The sequence below is a fragment of the Dermacentor silvarum genome, chromosome 7 (assembly GCF_013339745.2).
Source record: "Dermacentor silvarum isolate Dsil-2018 chromosome 7, BIME_Dsil_1.4, whole genome shotgun sequence".
NCBI classification, from domain to species: domain Eukaryota; kingdom Metazoa; phylum Arthropoda; class Arachnida; order Ixodida; family Ixodidae; genus Dermacentor; species Dermacentor silvarum.
This window is the reverse complement of record NC_051160.1, coordinates 36,942,868-36,970,604: the sequence shown is the minus strand read 5'-3', so window position 1 is coordinate 36,970,604 and position 27,737 is coordinate 36,942,868. Positions and strand designations below refer to the sequence as shown.

The 27,737-nt window shown below is 43.6% G+C and overlaps 1 long non-coding RNA gene across 6 annotated transcripts; it reads left to right on the top strand.

Moving 5' to 3' along the window:
• The first annotated feature begins 569 nt into the window (after positions 1–569).
• On the top strand, positions 570–27,529 carry LOC125946687 (uncharacterized). Of its 6 annotated transcripts, XR_007467778.1 has the most exons (6): positions 1,250–1,495; positions 7,140–7,464; positions 8,722–8,838; positions 17,209–17,397; positions 20,763–20,943; positions 27,364–27,529. It is a non-coding gene; the product is annotated as an uncharacterized LOC125946687 (long non-coding RNA). The 6 variants fall into 6 exon arrangements; XR_007467779.1 differs by lacking the exons at positions 1,250–1,495; positions 7,140–7,464 and adding an exon at positions 570–714; XR_007467776.1 differs by lacking the exons at positions 1,250–1,495; positions 7,140–7,464 and adding an exon at positions 577–727.
• The last annotated feature ends 208 nt before the right edge of the window (positions 27,530–27,737 follow it).

The following is a 27,737-nucleotide window of genomic DNA, read 5'->3' as shown; positions in this document are numbered from 1 at the left end:
CACTCACTCACTGAGCTAAACAAAAAGTAATACAAGGCTAGCTTGGGAAGTGTGCTGGGCGCACAGGCAAGTGAAAAAAGCCGAGCAGACCAAGAACTAGTGACGTAAGGAAACCAAGGCACGCTAACTTCCTGATGTTCACCGTTACTCTTCACATGTACGGCCCCAAGCATTGCGATCAGTGGGGACACCTGCCAGTGTTTCTGGAAGTATTATGCTTACAATGCGTTGAAGGCATTGCTTCTAGTAGTGTCTGAGGCAACCGTTGAAAGCGAGCAGTCACACGTCTCAGACGGCCTTCATTGTCATGCAGTTGTGCCGAAATTACCATAAATAAGCCAAACATGAAAAGAAATAAAACGTCAATTGTTCTGTCACGAGCTATATTGCATGTCGTCTTATTTACCATTTCAGAAATTGTGTATGTTTGAGAAAGGAACGAGTTTAGTCAGCACAGTGTCCATTGTTCAGCATTGCGTTTTACAGCTCTTCCACAAGTGTTCCGAAGTCGGTGTCCGCCTGTGGCAATTTGACTAAAAATGCTGATCGTAAATTCTTTGCTTCTTCTCGTGCAATATGGAAGCATCGCAGAAGACGCTAAGACGCAGTTGCATATCATGTGTAATTTTAGCGAGGAAGTAATTAGACATGCCGCAAGATTCTTGCAAGTAGTTTCAAATTAATTCACCAGCATACTCAACAGATGACTTCCAGGTGGTCTAAGAGCGTAACCTCAGTTTTATTCAGTTAACAGACTTCTGTTATTCTTGACTTTTTCCTTTTGTAGTCGCTACACTGCCTGCGTCACCAGCCCCAAATCTCTTTGGTATTTCCCAAGCTTGTGCACCAAAATTACAGAAAAGAACACTGCTGCATATACAAAAACAGATAGCGTCAGGCGCAACGCTGATTCGTGTCACGTGTCCTCACGCTTGTGGCTACCCTGCGTCCATTGAGGTTGTGTCATTTTTATGCTTCTCTGTCGATTTCTCGTCATTTTTGTCCAAAATTTATATTGAAACTTTTACCTAAGTGTTCTGTCAAGTTTACTTTTGTTTAATTATGACGTGCAGGTAAATTACTCAAGTCATGGAATAGCGTCTTCAATGAAGGAAGCCGTGTCTTATGAGTAATTATCTGTTTTTTTAAAGAAAAAAAAGTTGCACATAGGGCATATTTGTACCTATTCCCGGCAGAACATCTCCATGGAGCATTCTATAAGGCCTTGCGTCCGAGATTTCTCGTCACTGCTAAGAAAACACGTGCGTGGGTTGTACAATAGTCATAAGCAGAACTGGCACATAAGAGTGTGCTGTTATACAGAAAATTGTTTTCTGAGAACTGTCTTTTGACGCGGGACTTCCATCTTGCTTCTACGAACAATGCTCGGCAGCGGTGCCTACAAGCCGTCTGCGCATTTTAGTTGGTTTCACATGACTCACAATGAGACTTAGTTGCTTTCTTGTTCTTCTAGTATGGGAGACCAACACGCACGGTAAATTATTTTCTTTTTGGCAGCTGTGTCACTTTTCCCTACTTAACTATCTGTTCCTGTGCCTACAATTTAGTGGTTGATTATATAAGGAGAACCGATTTCTGTAGTTTACTCATGATAGCCGAAGCCTCTCATATCATAACATCTTTCAATACATGACGCTTTATTTTATAGTGGAATACTGAAATACTCTTCACAGAAGTCTATCATGTTGCTAAAAGTAACTCTCAGCGACATACCTACATTCTATTGTCTGCCTGCTTAAACCGCGCATATTGTTCCCACAGACGAATACAGACATTGTTCTGGACCTAAACATGCTATGTTGCCTGGTAGCATATGATCCTAATCTCAACCATGGTCGTGTTCTAGCCCAGGACTGTCCTTAAACGTAAACAACGTCCTTTTCATGTCTATATTTTTTAATTAGTGAAATGTGAGCGTTTACATTAGATTCTCATGCGAAACATTTTCATATTTTTTTTTAAATATTGTCATTGCTTAGGAGGGAGAACGTTTAGCTCGGGGACAACTCGAATTGCCTTTTCAAAAGCATTTGTAAGCAGAAATCGTTTTGTGAGAAAACCACTGCACTGGTTTGAATAAATGTGTTCGCATTTGGGAGATAATGTTAAGTTCTGCGGGATCTGAAGGTAGAATTTTGTTTGATAGTGCAAACTTTTTACAAAATTTTAGTTTTAAAGTTGAAAAAACATATGACGAAGTTTGCAAGTACGTTTCCACTGTGCGCCAAAAAAAAATAAACAGATAATGCAGTTCTGTGAACTGCTTTCTTGTGAACATGTAAAGCTAACTAAATTTATATATGAATGTGCAGCTGACGAGAAATTGGTACAATTTTTACACGGCATTGTGAAAAGTCGTACTCACAAATTAGTGGCACATATCGGAGAGTTGCATAATACGCTAATAATGTCCGCTTTAGATGCATTAAAAGCTACAGTTTACAGAATTGTAATATTTCTTTTTATACCTGAGCCACCGAGTTGAGAACTTGATCCTCGAGTTTGTTTCAACTTTGAGATTTTCACGAGGATTTGATAAAAAAAATTACGGACAAAACCAGTACACCACTTCCCAGAATCACGTTTTATGCAGAAGTGCAACTATGATCCCTGACTGAGTATATCATTATCTGGGAACAAATCTTGTATTACTGTGAGAAGGAAGCCTCCTGCTGCAAGCTATATGCCATTGTTCGTGCGCATGGTAAAAATGGCAATGCATTTTCATTTCAGGAAGTCTTAGAAAGTTGCATACAAATTGGTTTCTTTGCTTTTTGAATTGCGATAGCGTTAAGGGCCCCGTGTTGCAGAAAATCTGGCGTTGGCATCGGTGTCGGCGTAAGCGCCGGCATCCGTGGCGGAGAAAATCATCCCGAACCACCCCGACCACGCAGGCCCTCCGCGTGGCGCATAGGCGCTGGTGAACTAATCTTATTTCTCAAAGCAAAATTCGCCTGAAAAATCGTAAATGACGACGTAAGCACAACCCACACCCGTTTTAGCGTCGGATTGTAATTTGAATATACAATAAAACATAATTTTTTTATGCGGAAACTTATACACAATCCCATTTTCCAGAATTTCTACCACTCATACAGCGGTGCGCCGCGGTTTGCTCCTGGGAGAAATATTATCCAGATGGTGCTCGCCTCCTCGGTAGCCGCATGCGGAGGCAAATTTGGAGAAAAAAGAAAGCTGCAGTTGCCGGGAAGCCTGATAAGCAGCCAGGAATGTTCGTATGCTATCGCGTTCCGCTCTTAAAGGCGAAGCTTAAGCGTCCTCCAAGTTTTTATTCTTGAAGCGTTTGGGTGCGATATACACAATAATAGTATAAACTACGTAAAGTTCAATGTGCTTCATCCGAAATCTACTTGAAAACTTACACCACGAAAATACGATGTTCATTTCTCCAAGCAAAAAGTCGAATATAATGCTAGTCGGTGCATTTACGCGTCAATACACTGCGCGCTCGTGAATTTAACTTTAATTATATGAACAGGTACAAAATATAGCTCTGAGTCGCAAAGTGACCGCGAAATATTTCTCAGGTAACGGTATGTAAAGTGCACTGAGCCGTCAGCTGCAATCTCAATGTCGCCGAATATAGAATGATTCAAAGGCTTAGTCATAAATGAGTACTGGTTATAGTTATGCTGTGGTAGCTTACATAGTATTTCCGGTGATTCGTGGTGACGCACACATGTATAATAACGTTTTTCTTACTTGTGCGTCACTAATAAAATTGTCAGATACTCTAATCAAAACTCCCCGGAGAAACTAGCTGTACCTCAAAAAAATATCGGTGCAGCTAAGCAATTCTTATGATGTGTAAATGCGAGTGCATTACTGCTGCGTTAAGTTTCCGAGTGTAATGTTGCTTTATGAGGTCGCAAAAACATAAGACGACATACCGGTCAAATTGCGATCTCTCAGCTTAGTTTTATTTGCGGAGTTCTCATTATTGTTCCACGCACGTTTCGTTGAATGTTCGTTCTCGACGGCAACCGTTTTCAGAACGATGACACCACTTTGCTGAGTGATGACAGTACTTTTCCGAGGGGTACCATGGTGTTGACACCACATTCGTTCATCGGGCTCGTAGGCCAAGTCAACCTCATACTCTGGCGGGATGTCGTAGTCCTCGTCCAACGGGTACCTGAAGCGCGTTGCTTCTTAATCACCGTCACCCTTGGGCTCCGGCAACGGTGTCTGTGGGTCCAAGTTGATCGACAGTAGGATGGCCTGGTGATCGGAGTACTATGTTGATGAGTACCTTACTCAGTGCGCTGTGCATGACGTGTTCTCCAACGCCAAGTCGACTCCAGTGCCTCACAAAGTTGCGATTGCATCTACTGGAGAGGCGAGTCTTCAGATGACATCGGTACACATCGCGCCGGTGAACATTGACGTTGATCGAGCATCCTGTCTGACGTCTCCAACTATGACCATGGGCGTGCCGCAGATGGATGTAGACGCGGGCGATTCAACTTTGGACGACGATGATTCCATAGCACCGAGAGTGGAGCCACTCCTATCACGCGCCATCTAGTTTAGCACCCGCCAGGCCGAACCAAACCAAGTGCACTGCCTCGAAGATAGTCATCACTGTAACCTGTTGCAACGGCGGCGCAGTGGTTAGCGCGACCAGCTATGGAGGGTAGCAGTGGTGGCGCGTCAGGCATTTCGGATGCCACGTGGAGGCTTCGCTGCGGTGCAGTTAAAGACAACGGGTAGTAATCCCGCTGCTGTGGACGCCACATACACAACTCGTTTGGACGGTAGCAATAGGTTGTGTTGCTATATCGATGCAGTGCTACACGCATTGCCTGTCACAGTCATCGTGAGATGAATTCTGCCTTTGCGAAATTCTGCTGTTGCAGACAAATGTACTACCTAGAAATGGGGTGCATGACACAACCTATAAGATCCAAGCATCGCGATGGATACGGTGGAGCACAGCTTTCGGGTCGTCCTTGCTTAGGGCAAAGCTACAGTTGTTTTAAGTAAAGACTACGGGTGAAATCTTGTCAATATGTAGTTGAGGGAGGCAGGAGCACTTAGTTGTTTGATATGGCCGCTAAACTACAGTTCTGTTGAATCAATCGTAATGGCAGCTCGTAAGTGGCTTTGAATTTTTGTAGTCTCAGGATCAACAGCCGAGCATAAATGCACCTATCTGCTTTCGCAACGCGGACAATACTTGGAGCACTCTACGCAGCATTGGTCCCGTCATAAAATGACAGTTCTTTCACACCTTTTTGAACGATCACCGTTAGACAGTCGAACCGCAGCGTCAATCCCTAGTCGTTTATTAGAGATGTAGCTGTTATGGGCTCCTTCCACTGGTCGTTTTGATGACGGCCCCTGTCATCAAGGGGTTCCCAAAATTGCTTGCGAGAAATGAATAATAAGAAAACAAAATCTGATTGTGATGCGAGAATTCTAAGTTACGATCAACAGATTGGCAGTCCAGCAGTCTTCCTCTTAGCCACACTGCCTTTTAGAGCGTATCACATAGGCGCCCGTTTCTGCGTAGAGCGTCGGCGTGCCTCGGCATTGTTGTACCTCGTAACCGAGCGAACGAGCACAGCTACAAATGAAAGCGAACGCGGAGCGCAGTGGGAGATGAAATAAGAGCGCGTAAGGAGGAAAGTGGAGAAGTGGAGGGAAGAAGGGGGGGGGGGGCAGGGGGGCATGAGGGGGGGGGGTAGCGCTCGTCTGCTGTGTCAGCTGCTGACCACACAAGCTGTCTACTGTACCAGCGTATGTGACGGTAATCACGACTCCTGCTAGGGGCAATAGCGAGTAGCTACGAGTAATGCTCGCTGTGACGCTCCCTTGGGTGTTGTCGCCGCTGACAATGGTGGCACGATTTCACCGTGACGAAGAGCCGCTCTCGTCGTGGGTGTAACCAAAGCATAGGAAGAAAAGCATAGTGCCGCGCAACATGGGCAGTACGGAAACGACGACTATGATATAGCGATAGAGTAGCCCGCGTCATCTGTATGGAAACAAAGCGCTGCATGAGCTGCATAACGGCTTCTGGGAATCGCGCCTACGCGCCACCTACGCGCTGCCTCTCGCGACTTCCTTATTAGTGAGGAAGTCGCCTCATACTTCGCACCGTTTGCAATCTGCCGCATGAGAGGGATTGTCCGTGCCAGCTACACTACTCACAGCGCCCTCTTCTTAATATAAACCATGCATCTATGTAATCATAATACAAAATAGTGACACGTGAAATATAAACACGTATAGAGTACCGCAATCATCGGCGAATTTTTGTTCACTTTCGCGGCACGGACAACAACTAAACAGCGACAGCACCAAACTGGAAAACATGTGGCGCCAATTACGTACGCAGTAAGACAAAAAAGAACAATCACCAAATGTGAATAATCCAGAATGGCACCGTCACAAGCACTGTTCATGCTTCCAGTGGAAACTATTTGAATGACGCTTACATATACAATTAGAAGGGTCGTAAGGATAATCACCTCACAAGAAGGGGCCACCATTCTGGTGTAATGTCACCTTTATCATATGTAACTTTTTGGTGTACAACCATTTGAACCAAATGCGTGCCTAAAGGAACGATCAGCTCAGCATATTCGTCCATCAATTGCGCCTTTTACAGACTATTCTTTCTCATGATTAAGACAATAGGTAATGGACGCGATCATCATAGGTTGGCACTAGGTATGGAAAAGTAGGAGGATCGACGTCAAAGTCTTTCTTTTTACTCCTTTGGATAACATTCCAAAACAAGGATGGCGTCATAACAGCTACTAAAACACTGTCCAACTGTTTCCGACGGAGAGAGAATAACGTCTTTGTTATGTCTCTCAGCCACTCTGTTCCTTCTACAGAAGTGAAGAATAATGATCCCGAGCAGCGCAATCGCGACAGAAGTGGCCATGATCGGCTACTACCCACTAAGCATTTGTGTACTGGATATAGCTGGCGTGCGCACCTTCGTGTTCCGCCACGTCGCCTTTCTAGTCATGGAGGCGATGTTAAATTAGGTTTCCTTCAACATGTACTGACAATAATTGAGCTTGTATGCTTCGTCTTCATTAGTCCTCGTGTAACGCTCGGCTTCTTTTGATTTTTACTAGATAGCGCCGACGGTGTCTTGTTCTCATCAAGGACCACGTAAGGTGTATTCTGCCGCACGTCATGGCTCTTCCACGCAAAATGGGCGCACCTTCTCTAAACACGTAACATGGACAAGTTCTCTCCGCTGCAGCGGGGGAGCTTAAGCAGCACGAGCTTGATATGGGCGAGTTGGTGTAACATACTTTTGCGCTGTTTTTTTTTCTTCAATGGAGCGTAAGGGTTGATCCACTTCAGAGCTGAGAGCAGCACAAGCCGCAGCTTGCTATCGAAGGCGAGGAAAGCATTCGGCTTCTATTTGCAAGGCACCGCTGAAGTGACCCCGAGGTACGTGCGTATGAGGAGAATGACCTACAACTTCGCCGCAAGGACCAGAATGCAATAAAGTGCTTGTCAATCCATCCTTAATCGAAAACGACTTTGAAAATGACGCCCGTTGACGAGACCTTGAACAATGTATACATACATTCCGCGTTGTACCACACAAAACACGAGCCAGGGTTCAATCTTGAGAATTGGCCACGAATGACAGCGTTTGAAGTGGCACATAATATAAATTTGAGAGAAGCCGGACGAATCCATCAGTAAAAAGGTTGCAGGTTGTTTGTATTAGATACCAGTGGCTAATTCCGGATAGGTAAGAGGTAGAAAAAAATGGTGAGTCATCACTCTTAACCATCAGCCAGGCACAAACACGGCAAACAAATATTACTCACGAATATCTTGATCTTCGAAAGGGCATTCGTCGCTCGGATCTGCGAATGTTGGCTTCAACAAAACACCTCACGATACAGTATAAGGCTTCCTACGCAATATGCTTTTTAAGCTATTTCATCGCTTTGTCGCGTTACGCCAACGCCAGTATTGTAAATTTTCTGCTGCATAATTTCGTTCATATTGTAAGCGGGGAAACAACAAGAGAAAGCATGCTAAAAGAGCGCAAAGTTGCAAAGAAAAATAAGCAGGGGAAGGACAGAAGAATCCCCAAAGTTAGATGCAGTGTGGCCGTGCGACGAGTCATACGCTTTTTATGTAGCGAAATTGGAGTCTTCTGACCAGCCGGTGACAACAAAGCAAAGCATCAACGTTTTCTGGCTACCCACTGCAGCAAACTCAACATTATAATATCCTGTTTTAATTGTGCTTCACCGCTCGCAAGTACAACGGCCGGATATGTCGATGCATTTGCCGGCAGGTTAAACATGTGTGAGAAAATGGTTCCACCTATGGAAATGTCGGCCAGCCTATCTCACGCACACTACCCTACTTCGTCAAACTTTCATTATTCCTATCGCTGTCAATAATGCGTGGGAAGAAAGCTTGTCTCGCTTGCGATGAGGAATGACTTAATAATTCATTTTATTTTTCATTTCAGCAGCTTACATTGAGTAGAATAAATAATAACATACCAGATGTCAGCGCATCGTTTACCATCAATGCTCCACATCATCAGATCTCTACAGTTGGTGCGCTTTTCACTCATGTGTGTGTTCCTACGCGTTTGTGTCCTCAACATTACCACAGATTCCAAATAGAAACATTTACGCAATATTGACCTTTATGTTCAATCGGCTCCTTTTACAGTGGCCAAAGCCAGGGAAAAGCTAACGCTTGCGCCGCCGCTTCCGAAATCAAATTTACAGCGTACCAACTCACGGCGCCATGAAGAAATCTTGCATCGCCAAGTAAAAAATGCTACAGGTACTTATGTACGTTTTTATTCTAAGCGTGGGGTTAGCAAAGTAGCGTTGAAGAGAAGCTGGCACTAGGGAAATGTTTTATCAGAACCTGTGCGCAGAGGCCAATAAATTATAAGCTAGAATTTGCATAGGCTTATTGCGGTAATTCAGCTCAGTGTGACATCGCGAGTAGATAGAACATTTCGTGTTGTCGTTGTTATTCTTCCAGCAATATTGCCTTTAACGTATGCGCATTAATTGCTCGGAACATGCTCACATTGTCTTCGTGGGCACCACAGATTCGCACCACAGCCCCATAGGAACGTCTTGAGGGCCGGCCTTGCTGTAAAGTTTGTACCATTCGTACAGATAGTCGGCAAGTTCTGGATTACTCAACGCAGCTTCCTCGACGCCACTATTATTTTTATTGCAGAACAAAGTGCCAGTACAGGAGAGTAACGAATTCGTCGTGAACAATGTCGCCAATTCCGCTACAGTACCTTCCCGATACTGTTGTTTTGAAATGACCTTATGCAGCGAACCTGTTGTGGCGTTTACAGCAAGTATTCAAGCACAGATTACATTATCGATCTCTGTAGAGTGTTTCTTCTCTTTAGCACACATATTTAAATGATTCAAGCGAACCCACAGGCTGCGGTCCCTCCGAGCCGTCTTTGCAAACTCAAAGACGAGCATGACTCTAAGGTTATTCATGGCTTCCATAGAAGTAGGCTGCTTTCTTCATATGTGGCGTAGGCACATATTCTCTAAGTAACTCCCATCATACATGGAACATCTGCATCAGTAATTTCTGAAAAGAGAAAGCACGGGCATTGGGACTCTGCATCCAAGAGAAGGCAGGGCAATTTAAAATGCAGAGGTAGTAATCTCAGTTGTAATATTGGCAAGGCCAGAAACATGAGTGTTGGCTGCTGTTCATAATTTTGCTGTCATTGTGGAGGTATTTATGTTACAATGCTTTTCTCTCACGAAATTGCCATTGCGACAGTATTTCTACAAGGCCATGTCCATAAAGTTTGTGAGACATTTTGTTAATCGAAGAATTCAATGTAGTTTAACGCGTTTTTTTTTTCTTGTGGCGAAAGTGTAGGATGAAGGTCCACAAAAGCTAGCTGTGACAGTGCATGATTTTTTGGTAGGGTCCTTTGACGCCTGAGCATGTCGGGCGCGAAATTACTGACCGATCAAGATGTGCCTTCACAATAAAATTTCAAAAATGATTATAGACCTCATTTGCCCCACGACGTTACAAACACGCGGCGGCGTTATCTTCAGTACGGACTTCGCCGCGATAGCACTCCTCCGGCATGGCCAACCTCACCCAGTGGTTTAGTGTCTTTAGTTACCGCGGTGTTCTTTCGGTTACGGGTATGGTTAGCGATGTTGCAAAAAGGAAAAGAGAGAGCGTCGACAAGCGGCGTTGTGATAGGCTGTGCCCAAATACGCAAAAAATTGCTATCTGTTTCCTTAGGTTCGTTATTCATGGAAGATGCGGGAAGTAATGGGCCGCCATGGTAAAAAAGCGACGGCTGTGTTCCGAGACCAGCTCTCTTATTTTTGTTTACCCCACGAATTAGATTTTATAGCATGTCATGTGGCTAACTTTGCTAATATGACTGAAAAATGGTAATGAATACTTTAATTGCTGCACAATTTATCGTTATCTGATTCATTTGTATGTAATTTTGATAAAACCAAAGACGTCCTCTTCAGACAATAGGATAAGCTGACGTCTGGTGCAAATATCACACTCAAAACCACCTCGTTTGTTGTACGAGTGGTTTCTGTTGTCCAAAATCTTGGTCTGTTTTATAACGTTGAGCTGTCTTTACCTACAACCGGCGGGGTGAGCCTGCCTATCTATCTATCTATCTATCTATCTATCTATCTATCTATCTATCTATCTATCTATCTATCTATCTATCTATCTATCTATCTATCTATCTAACGTCTTACGCCAGCACAGTGGCCGAAGTTGTCTACCAGCTTGGGTCTAGATTCGCGCTCGTATTCGTGATGCCGTCCTAGTCGTTACATTGTCGCCAATCCAGCTTCATGACTGGAATCTTGTCATGTCGTCGAAGTCACGCTTTCGAGGTAAATCCAGCGGCTCCAGTTGTCTAATATCTTGAACCACAAGGTATGTGGCCATGGTCGAGGTGCCACAGTCGTTGCACCATCGTCATCGTGCTGGCTTCGGGATAGAGTCGTCGTCAAACTATTCTCATCCTACACTCCTCGTCATCTCATCGTCCTCATACAGTTGACATACCATCGTCGTTATTCTTTCATCGTTATAGAATTGCCGTCATGGATTTCTTGTCATACAGTCGTCATGATACCATGGCGGTTGTTCCATCGTGGTCATTCTAACTTCATGATCGTACTCAATTCAATTCAATTTATTTTTATTGATAAGTAAATTAGTACATAGACAGTAGTATACAGGAAGGGGTCCCAAAGTAAAAACTGCAGGCGGGACCCCTCGCGTCATGATATCGCCACATCTGTCATTTTACAGCGTAAGCTGTTACGGGCTCATTCCAATAGCCCTTTTGGTTCGCGAAGGTGTCCGCCGCCGCATCTGCCGCCGGCGTCCGTGTTCGTAAGCGCTATCGCCGGAAATGCGAAAAACGTACCCGGTTCCCGCCGGGATCGAGCCCATGCCCGCTGCCTGGGATTCAGATTCTCTACCACTGACCCACGCCAGCGCTTACTGTCCAGCAGCGGAAAAATACCCTATAAATGCGCCCCAAGGAGGCACTCAGGCGCAGACGACTACATGCGATTCAGACGAGGCGCGCAATCAACGCGATCCCGAGCCTGATGATAATGATGATGATGATGATGATTTTTTGGCATCCCCTTTGAAACGGGGCGCCTGATTTAATCAGGTATACTATACATGTTCTTTATCTAGCATTTTTGCATACCTCTCATTATTTTTATTTTTCAAAAATTTACCTTGTACTGCTGCCTATGATTTTAAGAGATCAGTACATATCCATCTTTTCCCTGCTTTTTTTTCACCTAATCGTCTCGTGCTTATCACTACGGCTGATCTGTTTATGTTTCCTTCCACTTTAAACCCAAGCGCTTCTGGGAGTTGCACGTTACCTACGGTTCTCGCTGGGTGGATCCCGTCGCATTCCTTTAGGATGTGCTGAGTGGTCTCTGGATCATTACTGCAGCATACACATGTCTCATCTAGTTCCGAATATTTGTTCCGATATGTTTTCGTCCTTAGGCAACCGGCTCGAGCCTCAAATAGCAAGGCACTGCCCTTTGTGTTATCGTACAGATTTTCCCTTCTAATTTATTTCTTCTCATTCTTGTAAATCTCCATTGTCCTTTTAGTTTCCATTCTTTGCATCCAATTCACGGTCTCTATTTCTCTCACTTTCTTTCTGATGACCCCTGGTTGTCTATTTACAGTTTCGATTATCCTGTACTTGGTTGCCAACTTCCTTGACCTCTTCCTCCATTCTGTGTCCACGCTTTTCATGTAGAGATACTTGTGCACTTTAGCCGCCCATTTATTTTCATCCATGTTCCTGAGCCTTTCTTCAAAACTAATTTTGCTTTGTGCTTCTCTGACTTCAAAAGAGGCCCAACCCATGTCTCCATGCACTGCCTCATTTGTCGTATTACCGTGTGCTCCCAAAGCCAACCGGCCTACTGATCTTTGGTTAACTTCCAAACCCGCCAATATATTCGATTTTAAGCATATAATGGCATTTGCGAATGTTAGCGCTGGCACCATTACTCCTTTCCAGATTCTACGCACCACCTCATACTTATTGTGGCCCCACAGTGCTCTGTGTTTCATTAATGCTGCATTCCGCTTCCCCTTTATTTTCAGATTATCTTGGTGGTTGCTTGAGTAATTCTTTCCTTCGTTTATGTGTACGCCGAGGTACCTATATTGCTTCACTATGGGTATTACTTGCTGTTGAATTGACACCACGAAGTTACTCGTGTGTTCATTAAAGATCATAATCCCTGATTTCTCTGTACTAAACTTAAGGCCTAGATTTGTCGCTGCGTTCCCACAGATATTCGCAAGTATCTGTAAATCTTTTTTATTGTCCGCTAGTAGCACAATGTCGTCTGCGTACATCAGTCCAGGGACCTTCTGTTGCACCATTTGTCCATTACGCATGTAGGATAAATCAAAACCTAATTCGCTGTTTTCCAGTCGTCTTTCTATGCCCTTGACGTAAAGCGTGAACAACAATGGTGACAGAGGGCATCCTTGCTTCAATCCTTGGTGAATTCCCACCATTTCATTTCCTTTTAGGCCTTCTCATGCCACTTGTACTTGGTTGTCTCGATATATCTCCCTCAGCAGCTCCACGCAATCGTCATCTATGCCTTCGTATTGAAGAATATCCCACAACAATTCCCTGTCTACGTTGTCATAAGCTCCTTTAATATCTAGAAATGCTATCCATAAAGGTCTTTTCTGAGCTACTGAAATCTCTATGCACTGAGTTAGTACAAACATATTGTCTTCTAAGCGTCTGCCTGGCCTGAACCCATTCTGTAGTTCCCCCAATACAGCGTTTTCCTCCACCCACTTCGACAGTTCTAATTTTATGGCTTGCATTGCCATTCTATATATCACCGACGTTACTGTAACTGGCCTGTACGAGCTCGTCTTGTCCTTATCTCCTTTGCCTTTGTAGATGAGATTCATCTTGCTTTCACGCCATCCAACGGGAATATTCTTAGTTCTAATCACTTGCTCTATGGCATTAGTCAGCAGTGCCTTGCTTTTTGGACCGAGGTTTTTGATTAGCTGTATTGAGATGGCGCCACTTTATTGGCGGAGGCCAATAAAGTGGCGCCATCTAGTTAAGGAGTCTGCAAACTCAGCGTGTCCGACATGTAAGTTGCATGTAGCAATTCCATGCTGCATGTAAATGAACCTGGTTAACTCAAGCAGGCTAAGTGACTATGTGTCACCAGCCGGTTTTGAAGATTCCAATAAACAATCATGATATCATCATCAACAACAACGTACCGTGGCCAGGTCAAGGGATGGGAGATGTGCTCCATGTATTCTGTATACCTCTTCGGTACACGTTATAGCATCTCGTCGCAAGGTACGAAGGGCGCTGCTGAAGACGCGAATCGTAGAGCTACGTGCAGCGGCAATCAACCAGTCATCATCGGGCTCAGCAGACTGCTGTGTAGAGAGCATTACAAGCCGCAGCTCGCCGTCGACGCCGGGCGGACAGTTCAGATCGTTCTCGTCAAAGCCAGGCGAAGAGACTTTGCCGCGAAGACCATGTTGTGCGTGGTGCCGAAAGTGGAGCTACTCTTCAGCCACTGCACCAGTTTCCGCTGTGACTGTGCTGCGTGTGCCGCGCAGGCCTGTGACTTGTTTACCGTCGTCACCATTTAAGCAACGTCATCTTATTTCCGTCATGCGATAGTCGTGATACCGCCATCGTCGTTCCATCAACGTCAATCTTTCTGAGTCATTCAATCGTTAATATGCCGCCGTTGCCATGCCATTGCAGTCATTGCGTCATTTTCATACTGGTTGCTATCATGCATATGTTGTCATATCGTCGCCATCGTGCAATAGTGGCCATGCAATCGATGTGTCTTCGCCTTTGTCATCTACTATGGTCCTACCTATGTCGCCACACAGGCTTCGTGATGCAGTCGTCGTCACTCATTGTCGTCATACACTCGTCGTCATCCCAATTGTCATGATACCGTTGCTATGTCATCCTCGTCATAGCCTCGTTGTAAAACAGTTGTCATGCATTTCTTGTCATACCGTCGTTGTGATGCCGTTGTTATTGTTCCATCTTCGGCTCTCTAACTTCGACATCCGACTATCGTCGTGGGGTTGTCGTCACATAGTCATCGTCATACAAGTGTTGTGAAGTATGCGTCATCAAACCACTCTTCGTCGATCCATCCAAAGTTTCTTTTCGTTATTCCATCATAATTATGCTGTTGTCAATGAATCGTGATTATGCCAGCGTCATGCGATCGCGGTCATGCCTTGTACGCCGACTTAGCTGCCCCAGTTGTCTAATAGGTTGAACCACAAGGACTCGTGGTCGTGATGGCGTTGTGGTCGTTCGAGCATCGTCACTTCAGCTTTGTGAATCGACTCAATCATACCATCGTCTTCAGGCCACCGTCGTCGTACAGGCTTCGGGATATAGTCGTCATCACGTCACCCCATTGTCCTCATACCGTTATTATGTCACGGTCGTTTTACAGTTGTCACGCATTTTTTGTAGTACGATCGTGGTAATTCAATCGTCGTCATCTAACTTTGTGATCCGACACTTGTAATGCAAAAGCCTTCACGCTGTCGTCGTCAGACAGTCATAATCAGACATTGTCGTCGTGCCGAAGTCGTCACGCAGTCGTTTTACAGGCTTACATCACTTCAGCACAGTCATCCCAATTTCGTCATGCCGTCTTCATGGTTCCATCGACGTAAATCTTTCTCAGTTATTCCACTGTGATTATGAACCTCTGTTTTGCCATTGTCGGGATTGCGTGATCTTCACACGGTCGCTTTCATGCCTCTGTTTCCATGACGTCGTCGTCATGAGCTAGTGATCGTGCCATTGACTAGTGTCCGCCTGTGCCACCCGACTCTCGTCATACCATCATTGTCATACAGGCTTCGTGACACAGTCTTTGTTGTCCTATCGTCTTCAGATCATTTCGTGTCATCGGCATCATTGTGTCGTCACTACACTGTCGTGCGTTCGTTGCCATACCGTCATAGTGATGTCGCCGTGGCTCGTTCAATCTTCGTCACCCTAACTTAGATATCCGACCAGTCGTAATGGGGTCATCATCACACAGTCGTCGTCATGTCATTCTCGTCAGGTCATCGTCGTCATACCAACTTCATCAATCCAGCGTCGTCATTTCTTCTTCCTCATTCTGTATTAATTATGTGGTCATCAATCAATCGGTATTATTCCACAGCTGTCATTCCTCTGTTGGCATTGCATCGTTGTCAGGTAGTTGTCATACCATATTCATCATCAGCGTCTACAGCGTCTGTGTGATGCAGTAGTTGTCAAGCCGCTGTGCTCATGGGTGACCTTGGCAAGGGTGTGCTATAGCAAAGCGAGACGACACAGCAGCATGTCGCATATAGGCGAAGCAACGAAAGTCTGAGAATAAACACTTCAAACTTTAAATAAAAGTGAATTTAGAACTATGGCGTGTAGCTACATTGCTTGAATGCTAATTGCCTTGCTATCGACTGTCATGATGAGAGGAGCTCCGCAGTAATTTTAGTGGAACATTTATCTTGGGTATAACTATGTTGAAACCATTGCCGACAAGGTGTAAAAAAAGTATGTGGCTTATTATTAAGGTTGCAACACGTTCTGCTTCAACAAATCAAAAACAGGCTTTATGTAATTCTTTATTTTCCTCGGTTTTTTATTACTGCTTCTTAGTTTGGGCCACTATATTTATTATCTGAGAGAACTACGCTTATGTCAGAACCACATTAGTCACCATACTCTCTGTTTTCTCTAACCCACGGCGTTATCCTAATCGCAGCGTTTTACTTTATCATACTTCTAAATTTATACATATTACTGAGGCGGGAAGGCAAGGTATTTTTTTCAACGTTGGCAAGTTTCATGCAGCAACATTATAAACACAACACTTGCACTGGCAGCATAAGACTCATAAAAACCTCGCACTGTGAATGGTTTTTTCCATTCTTCCATTTTTTCCAAACTCGCGCGAAAGACTCTTTCGCGCGAGTTTTAGGAAAGAACGTTATGATTACTTTATCCATGTATATGGCTTGTGATATTTCTGCAGAAAGAGTAGGCCATGTATATATATGTATGTGTGTGCGTGTGTGTGTGTGTGTGTGTGTGTATGTGTGCGTGTGTGTGTGTGAACGAGAAGAAAGGGAACCTTGGCTTCTTATGAGATTATATATATATATATATATATATATATTGTTTGTGTGTGTTTATAATTGTGGCTTTGCTTGTTGTGTACCATGTGAAGATAAGTGCAACTTCTTTGTACATATTTTTATGGAAGCAAGTCTGTAAAAGCCAGACATACGTAGGGATCCACAGACCTCTAATCAAGCCTTCGCCTAGCGTTCTTGTCTGCGCTCGTCAGCATCCTTGCGCGGTTCCATAAATTTGAGAACTTTTTTTTTATTTTTAAGGAAAGCAACAGTCGCTTTCTTAATGTCACTGTATATAAGAAGTACTTCAATTATTGCACCTAAGACTCATATGGTCATCTTATAAAACTATTTTATAGCTCAACACAACTGGCGGTTTCTAAGGATATGTAAAAAGAAACAAAGTCGCGTACACAGCTTGTGATTTTTTTTCAGTGTCCCGCGGGAAACAGAGGCAATCAAGGCGATGTACCCAGCGACCGGATTATGAAAAATGCTCACCTGTGAAATTGGCTTATTATTTTGATATTAAAACAAGAAGCTGTAAGCAGTTTTTCTCTGGAGGTTGTGCAAAAAACAGCAACCGTTTTGCCACAGAGGGGGAGTGCCAGAACATGTGCCTGGGTAAGTATGTATATATTGCACGTAACTGCAGCATCATGTTCTTTCTGTCCGAACTAGGAATTCAGGAAGGACCGTTAGAATAATTCTTCTTACAGTGTAGCATTGTATTTGTCTTCGGTCCTGAATATTAGCAATGTCAGTCATTTTATCTTAGAACGAGGAAAACGCTCATCACAAATGGCCAAAATTCGTTTACAGATAATAGTGGAACCGTAGTTGCTCGGCCAGCGATACGTAAATAAACGTATATGCGTGTGGGCGTTCAGAATTAGAGGAGGTAATAACATCAAACTGTGATTAGTCACCTGTGGGTAAGCAGAACTCATATTCGCCACTGCTATAGAGCGGTAGCTGCTCATGTCCCTTCTCCTAATCAAAAACAACCTTCCTGTTCGTGACGATTATCGTCATACGACGTAAGGTAAAATAGATGCAGCAAGGAAGCAAGTGCCTGGAATTCAAATATTGTGCCTTTTACACTGCAGTGCAGTTTGTTACAATACTGCAACTTCAAGTAGCGATGTAGAATGCCAATGTTTGCAATGGCAATACCGCGCGCAGACACAGCACTTTATCAACAAGATTTCTACGAAAAGTGCCACACGATATATCGGCGATCGCAATCAAATTTTTTTTCGCCATGCACGTTACAGATACAGGGCTACGGGAAAAAAGCGGCTAGTAGGCGGCATGACGATTCCGCAGCCCAACTAATTCGCATGGCCCTTCGGTGATCGCCTACCAGTATACTGTAGATTCCCGCTTACTTGATTGCTACTTGGCGTTGTAGGATTGCACATCAGAGGTGCACATCATGCCGTACACGTGACGTCTTACAATCGCTCTCGCCAAATTTCTAAAATGGCAGGTGCACATCACGTGACAATTTTGGTATATATCTGAAGGCCTCTCGGTATTGTTCTGAAGCACTGCCAACACACTGCCAAATTTGAGATAAAGATGTCCAGCAAGCTTTCCTGTGCATGCAGCATAAAAATCTTGTAAGATTTCACTAACAACCCCCTGGAAATTAAAACAAAGGGGTAAAAGCATCACCTAAGGAGCTCGTGAGCAACATGCTATGAAACTCAGGGGCAAAGTTTTACAATCTGCATAGAAGATATTACCACTTCTGCTACTACTACTGTATCACTACTGCACGTAAATCGCGTGTGCACGTGTATGTATTCATAGAGAAAAAAAATAACCTTTACAGTGGCGCATAATAGCTAATAAGCCTACAGTGAATTTCTTTATTGTTAATGTTGCAATATACCTGCGCGTAATTATGCAGTATTCGACATGGCCAGCCCCAAGTTTGACCATACATCTCTGAAACTACATACATAGGCACCTAAGTTATACAACTCCAAATAGTCATCAAATAAATGACCATATACACTATATTGGTAGGCGATCACCGAAGGGGCATGCGAATTCGCTCCATGTTTCCTTTAAATACTGCGCAGCAGGCATTCAGCAGCTGATATGCGCAAGATGTGCCCATCCGCCTCAAAAATGTATGTAAACACGCTTGTTGAAAATAAAATTCAATTCAATTCAGATAACAACGCCCGCTTTACAGCTGATGTGCAGTGCTCTAGTGGCAACTGTGCTCAAGTTATCCTAAAATACTTTTTGCTTGTTGTCCTTTATTGACCAGCGCTGGACTGCTATTGGTAAGGTAAACCACCCCTGAAAACATAATTCACCCACCATAGTGAATTACCGGCTACTCTGTTGCGCTGCAAAGCACAAAGTCGGCCGTGGCGGCAACATTTCGTTGGAGGCGAAATGACATGTACAAGGAAAGATTGATGAAGAGCTGGCCGGCCATTCCTATCATTTATGTGCATTGTGAACGCCTCATAACATTGACCAAATAAAAAAATTAAACTGGCCTGTAAAACTAAAACACTTTGGCCTTCCTTAAGGCAGGTTTGTTACCTACAGCAAAGGCCACGTAGTGGTGACGCCCTTGTGCTCCGCAGACGTCACAAAAATGTGTTCTGCTTTAGCGCTAGCGGCAGTGGGGTAGCAACGAAGCTGAAGAGTATGCCGACGTCATAAGTAGTCCTGCCGCCCTGCGACCGGAATCAATAAACTCGTACGCTGATTTCTATAGCGCATCAGTGGATGCAACGGCTTCTGAATATGTTTCAGTTGATGACGACGGTGATGTAATCGTAAATTTTAACTACCGACGGCATCTTTAAAGCCAGGTAGGGTGGAAAGGACACAAATGTCAGCGGAGGCAACAGTGATAATGTTGATATAAACAAATCATTGATTTTCACGGTGAGGGAGGCAATGGCGGAATTCAACGATGACCATGTTTACTTTGAGTAGCGGCTGCAATTTGCCGCAAACCATGTACCGAACCTCCGCGCAATAAGGATGACTGCAGCCGCATATTCCATCAGGTCAGTGTGTGCACAAAAAGTATCTGCTTATATCACTAAGCATATCTTTACGTCATGGTAAGTAAAGGTTCTTTCTTTTTTTGTACATACTTTTAGTGTGAGTTGTACGGTGCACTACCTTTGAAAACGAAGTAACCTGTCTAATGAACGATTTTGGATATACCGACGACTTCGTTGTAAAAATGTTTGACTGTTTGACAATATGATGCATTCGTAATCGACGGCATTCTTTTATAAAGACTAACACACAAAAATCAGCTTCGAGAATAAAGTACTAAAGTATGGTAAAAAATAAATGAGCTCTGGACACATCAGTACTTGCCATCTTCGGCACTTCTGTTTTGGCGATGAATGGATCAAAGGTATCATGCAGCTGAAAAAAAGAGAGAAATAAGTATAAATGAAATTGACGGAGGTTAATCAGGACTGAGCCCGGTTGGCTCAATGTGGTCGTTTTGGCAGCGACCTGCTTAGAGAAATGAAATACAAAAAAAACAATGTGTTCTTCCCTAATTTTTCACTAGGGAAAATGGTGCCATACTTTCGAAAGCCCACTGGGTGCTAATGCATTAACGCAACTGTGTGAAGTAGAAATAGCTGATTATTGGGAATATGTTGCAGTGGAGAAGTCTTTTAATTGGCAACGCAATCTTAGCAGTTGTCAACGCAATCTTCATTGGCAACGCAATCTTAGTCCGTGAGAAGATTATTGTGTGTGAGAGTGATAATTTTTGGTAACCTATAAACAAACAATTTGTTTGCACTTCTAGAGTACGTGATGCAATAACGTAACTGAAGCAGCCCAGAACTTCCCGTGTAACGGTTGGACTACAAATTACTTGTCAACATTCTCTTCCGCTGATGTCCCTCTGTGGTTCATTTTATGGCAGTATGGTTTCGAATTGTATACTCAAGATTCGAACTATTCTTGCTTGTTTGCAGCGAGCAGCGAGCGACGACCAATTTGTCACGTGTATCCGAATGCTCAACTGTGCCAAGGCCAGTCCTCAGTTATGGGCCTTCGATTACATCCGGAACATCTGCCGGCGATATAAGCTCGGTTATTGCGCAGGAAGCGCGAACCACTTTCCAACGTGTGAGGCGTGCATGGAAAGATGCAGCAGTAAGTGTGTTGTGCTTAGTGTCAGTGTCCAATGTCATCACCACGAGCTTGGTCGACACATGTCTTCGTCTGCGTTTATCGAAACTCAATTGCAAAGTAAATGAGGTGGAGTGCATACGGTAAGCATTACCAATTCATGATGGACATCTTACCATGATTCTTGAAGAGAAACACGCCGTAGAATTGCGTGTTAAGTATATCTAATATGAACCACAATCGTAGGGCACATATGGGCAGAAAGCTTGAGAACAATTCATGTGCCAGGCAGCAAGCGATGGAATGAAAAATGGTAGCTGGTAATATTCAGGGACCGGGAGACAACACTGGGTAGAGCAAGGGCGAGTAGTCGATATTACTATCGAAGTAACGCTGTACTATTAAGTAAGGCAGGCCATGCAAGGTGTGGGGCAGGTAACCAATGCTGTGTTAGAATTGTGAAATGGGTGCGAAAGAAAGAAAAGAAGGTCGAGAAATGCAAAGAACTAGTTTAGGTGTAGAAATGAGCACTTTTGCAGGCCTAGGACTGTCTCAACTGGTGTAAGACAGTGGTAATTCGAGATCAAAAGCAGAAGCCATCAGCCTGCAGTGGACATAAACTAGGCTGATGACCGTGGTATAAATGATACGGACACTTTACAGAACAATCCAAATTATGAATAACACTATTTTCTAATACAAATAACAATACCATGAAAGCCAACAACCAAAGATACCAAGGACAGCTGTGAATCGTGTCTTCGTTTGTTGGCTTCTTATGGTATCACTATAAAAATCGGGCTTTCAGTTTCCTTTCTTCTGGTTCATTACAAATGGATAAGTAACATTTACAGAACACCTACTGAGCACTCGAGCCAGCTAAACCTTTTTGGGTTTCTCAACGTGTTCCGAAATTGCTTGAAGGGCTTACTATTTGGTTCAGAGACGTGAACTAGAAAACAGTCTTAGGGTAACGAACTCTCACTCACCAAATCATATAATGGTGACAAATCTCATATTGGCAATTATAACGTTTTGTTTATTGCGGTATACTGCCACATAAATGCACAATAAAGAACACTGACGCACATGGCATATATTATTTTGTTCTTTGTGTAACAGTAGCGCAGTAAACAGAACCAGGTCATACCAACTAGCCAATAGTCGAATCCTTGTTGGTGGTGAATCTGATATGTTTAGATTAAAAATTGGTTCTGTCTAGGTCAAATAATGCAAGTCTAATCATAGACACATTCTGAGATTGTATTCGTGATTTTTTTAGTTTTTATTTAGTTACCGCAATTTTCTTGCGTAACTATACCAGCATACCGTCACCTCCTAAAGTTATGCAATAAAGAGAAGCGAATAAATAGAGGTGTCAAGAAATATTGTTTCTAAGATATAACTAACATTCTTACAAGTAAAGAGCAGATATGAAATATTCATACAACAAAAGCGTGCTACTAACACTAACATCGTAATAGCATGCGGTCATTCGTGCAATGGTAGCTAGCGAATAGCAAGCTTAGCATAATTGACGCCAGAGAAATAGTGTTTTGAACGCATAATTGCAATACACAGGCACATATTCCTCCAGCTTGTGTCTTTACAGTGTACTCTATTAGTTACACATTTGTATTTTGCTTTCACACCTCTCCTAGTAACATCCGCAACGTTATTGTCTACGGCTGCAGTTAGCACCCCAGCAACACCGAAGGTTATAAAGTGCTATGCTCATTTCGGTCAATTTCCTAGGGTGCATCAATTGCGTTAAGCCGTTCCAGGAGATATCCTAGAGATGGCCAGTGAAACGTGACTCGTACAACCATTAGAGACACATAAAAAATCGGCCGAGTGGCACCTCCACTTTCCAGCTTGTTCTCACGAGTGAGTCGCGGTTAAATAAAATGGCTAATTTTGTAGAAGTGGTTGGCTGCGATGTACGAACACGCAAGCTAAGCGAGCTTCTCAAAAAAGACGTTTGTGTGCGCTGTCCACCTGGGGTCGAAATGTTCTCGCAACGCACTTCTCGGTCACGCTAGCAATTTAGTACGGGACACCGCTTTGCCGTTGAAGCGCACGTTTGACGTTTCTTCAAAGTAATGACTAGTAATTTACTGTCCGAAAGAAATGGTAGTCAGTGTTGGCACTGCCCACGGTGGCGAAATAAAGGATTGCCTCGGCCCGGGGGGCCCGACTAACAAGGCCTGGGCTGTAGGCTTTTTCTAAAACAACGTTAGCCTCATGTAGCCACGAGGCAGATGTCACCTGGGGCGCTATAACGTAAAATTATTACAAACTGTTCTGATTCCAATTTCTACAATCAGCCTCCACGATTGGCCAAAACGTTTTCGGGCCACTCCCAACTTCGCCTGTCTGTCCCGCTACGTCACGAAAACCGCGATAGCTCCGCATCTGATATAACGTGTACACACTGATTATGCATGAATTAACCACACAAAAGAAAAATAATGATTCCTGATTCGACGCCTTTTCACCATTAGCCCTCAGCTATTAGTCTAATGTTTTCTGGCTACGTCCACTTCGCCTGTCTGTCACGCGACCTCACAAAACCGCAAAAACTCACCACGTCAAAGTGACGTGTACGCGAAAGAAATGCATTAATATGCCGAACAAAACTGAAAATTTTTCTGAATAGCCACAGACTGCCCCGTTCCGAAAGTAACGGAAGATGGCGGCCCGCCTATCGCTCAGGCCCTCGCTACTCGCACCTGCCGGTGAGCATGTATTTATTTGCGTATGATAAACCTTTTTGCGTGGCAGTAAAACGTTATCGAGCCTTTTGGCATAAATCCGACATTGCTCTGCCAACTCTTCTTTGCTTAGGAGCGGCATTCTTATCTTTCCGTTTCACGCCGCTGCGATTTTCGACCAGCCACCCTAAGCTAAGTAAGGCGAAGCGGACCAATCGGAGAAGTCGGGAACACCCTCTTAATGCGGTTATCTATTTTCACTGTGCTGGCTCGGCCCCATCGAAACCCTCTCCACAAGAGCGTGCTCCTCGCCTCTTGTCTGCCAATTACACAAGAAAAACCGAGGAGTTTAGACAATCATATTGGTTTTGAAAGCGAACAAAGGTTACCTCCTATAAACGAGGACAGCGTTTGATCGGGTTGTGCAGACAACGCTGCGGGTCCCTGTCCGATGCTTGCGCCGGTGGTTACGTAAATTTGACGTCAGGAGTTTGGAATCAAAGAGTTTCGAATCATTTTACGTTGTAGCACCCCTGTGCTGTGATACGCTACGGTCATCTGATCACTAAAGTGTTGGTATCAGTATTCGCTTCGCAAACGCCGTGGAGGCGGCGTCCTCTCGGAACTTGCTGGAAGTCCCTCCGATGCGCATGCTGCTTGAAATGTTCATCCAAAGAATCGTACGAGGAACCTCGGTCCTGCTCGAGGCGCTCGCGCTTTTGAAAGTTGTTAGGACGCATGTGTGTCGGCCCCAAAGAGGCACATAATTGAGTTGTAGGTGTCTGCATTTGCAACGGTAACAATGCTTATTTCATTAGAGTGACAGTTATATCACAAAGAAGAGTGCTATTCAAAAAACGTTATTCTGAATAAAAGCAGGAATTGTAGCAAAAACGCTGCTATAAGCATTGCCTCCCTATTTATAAACGATTCACGAAAACCTAACAACAATTGGTCATAAGGCGCGTCACTCCTGTTATACTTAACGCGAGCAACAAAAATCCAGCTGCCGATATGTATCTAGAGAAAAATGGACCAGTATTCAACCTATTCTTTACCAGAAAATTACCGCGAAATCGCAGCTTGATGTCTTTAGGGATCTTTGATTTACGTGTATGTTGAACATTACTCACATGGAGTATCCAATAAGTTACACAGGGAAGGATTAGGAGGGAGGATTAACAGCTAGTATCACGGTAATCTGGTGTTGCAGATGGTATTGTCCTTATCATCACCACTGAAGGTAAATTTGCAACAAATGGTTGCATCCTTCTCCGACAAAATGCGACAGTATGACTGAACATCAGTATACAGAAGACAAAGGCGTTCAAGAGACGGCAAGCAAATGAGAATTAATGATTAGCAGGGAAGTACTAAAATATTTACAAGAGTACACTTGTTTAAGTCAAGTATTCGCATAGACCGGCAGCATAAAAATGAAATGGAGAAAATAATAAAAATGGATTGGAGCGCACACGGGAGGTTTTACTAAGCCATCATTGGAACTTTTCTGCTGTCCCTTGAAAAGAAAAGTACTCAAATATTGCTTGCTACCACTACTACTGCGGTACCAACAAGAAAGCTTGAGAACTTAATAACCTCGCAAAGAGAGACGGGAGAAAAAATGTCAGACAATGCTATAAAGTCATAAAGGAATGACAAAGTCATTCCTTGTGCGACAGGAAGACAGCACAGTGGACAAGAAATCAAGCGGGGGCAGCGGATACTCTAGCGAACATTTACAGTAAATAACAGACTTGGGCAGGCTCTGTGGTGGGTAAACGGTGGTTTATTAAACTTAAAACTATTTATTGCCGAGGAAGACGAGGATGGTTGAGTATTAGAGGGTGTGATGAAATTATGATATCTGTAGCGATTACTTGAGGATATGCAGGCATATTTCTAAAAAGAAAACCTCGTTAAAAACGGTTTAAATAAAACCCGTACTGGCGATGTTAGCACGATCTGCTCTCTACTAGGTGTAATGAATGGTAGAAACTAAGTCAAATGCATTCAATTGAGTCACGTCGTAAAACCTCGAGCAGCAACAAGCTTCAACAATAAGATACTACAACCACGCAAAACATGTCCGTAAAATAGAACAGGTTCGAAAGCATAATAATATACTTCGAACGCTCCAGTGAGTATTCACATGCTTTCTACAGCAATTAATAAAGCCTGCATCAGATTATGACTATATGGCATTATTTCGCCCTTTACTACGATTGCACGCAATCATTTCTTAAAATTTGGGAGGACGCTTGAGCTTCGCTTTTAAGAGTGGAACGTGATACCTTTGAAAGATCCCGGACTGCTTCTCACGCTTCCCGGCAACTGCAGCTTATGTAACCGCAATGTTTGTCTGTAACCACTGGCAGCGAACGCTATGCAGAAATCCCAGCTGTCAGTTTCTTTTTTTTATGTTGTTTCAAGAAACCAAGCGGGCCGCGCCACTCCTAATTTTAGAGAGACCTCAAACGGCAGCTGTAAAGGGGTGTGTTTTTGAGTTTTCGCAGAGTAGAATTATGTTTTCTCGTATATTAAAATTACAATCCGACGCTATCATGTCTCTAGGTTGCATTTAAGTTGTACATTACGAATTTTGTAACGCATTTTACGCTCAAAAATTCAATTAGTTCGATCACGCCTCTGCGACACGCGGAGTGCCTTCGTGGTCGCGTATGCGCGTGGTTCGGGATGATTTTTTCGGCCGCGGACGCCAGAGCCGACGCCGACGCCGACTTTTCTGAGACACGGGGCCCCTAACGCTGTCGCGGTAATAGTGAAGATCAGCACGGCACTGTCCCCTTTTCACTTAAATATTGAGTTTTCGCCCTTGCCCTGTTTCGACTGAAGCCTTATAGAGGAACAATCAGTTAATTTTTAGTACATACAACCCGTCATTACGTTTTGGCTGCTTTATATGCTAAAATCTGCATGTTCGCTTAAGCACACATCTCGTTTGAGCAGTTTAGGATGTAAGACGTCGTCCTTACAATTGTACAAAACGCAGGATCCGTTGACCTTGGGCCGGGATACTTGCCAACGTATATTTCTTACTATATTCCCGCTGCTTATAGCATACCCTCAAGTAAATAGTATGATCAACTTACGGTCGGGCATCTTGTGTAGGGCCACCCAATAGAGGGGAAAAGCCTACATTTAGTATTTCATAAAACTCATGTAATGTCTTTAGTTCTACGTGACAACAACTTGTATACCTAGGGTCTTCGTTAAATAGACAGTCCAGTGCACCAGTCAGCACATTAAATAAATTAGTCATTAAGCCAAGACAGAGAAAGCAAGCTTTCTTTTAACATTTCGTAATACTGTTGTCACCGTTCCTTACAGACACGGTTAATGCCAATGTACAAGTCTAACTTGGGTGTAATAAAAATATCAGGGACAGCGGGAATCTAAGCCTTTGTAATGCAGTGTTCTTTTTTTAACTTTATTGCATGTTTAACTGCCTTGAATAAAAGTAAATCACTCAGTAAAGTGTAAGTCATACAACTAAAATAAGTAGCTTGCTTGTCGAACAATTAAAAAACATGCTCATTGTTGAAATTCCTTACTGATGTTGAAATTCCCTTACCCCTTCTTTCCAGTTCGGAATCTCTCATACAATTCAATTTGTATGTGTGAGAGATTCCGAACTATTCGCAAGATGCTACAGTGGTAAACCTCTTGCTTGTGTATATATTTGCGGTTCTCATTTCGTTTGTTCCAGATTTGGACGCAAACAGATTTTGTCGTATGATGTATGAGGTAATACGAAAGAGGAGGAGAAGGCACGGATGATAACAACCTACACCGGTACCAACTTAAGGCAACTGCGTTGATCTGCTTGTGAGATATAACTAGATGCACGAAATAACGTGTTTCAGCTCATAGTGATAAAGGACATAGCTTTGAAAGATAAAGAATTGGAACAAATTTTGTTTAACTTATTTGCTACGCATCAAATGACGTCACTCGTTGCCATACAAAAAGGAAAAAAAAGGATTGCGCTAGTTTGAATATTCGAGGTGTGGCCCTTTCAAGTCGCTTAAGGTAAGTGCAAGCAGTGTGTCAGACCAATCCGGAACTGAACAGAAAGTCGGT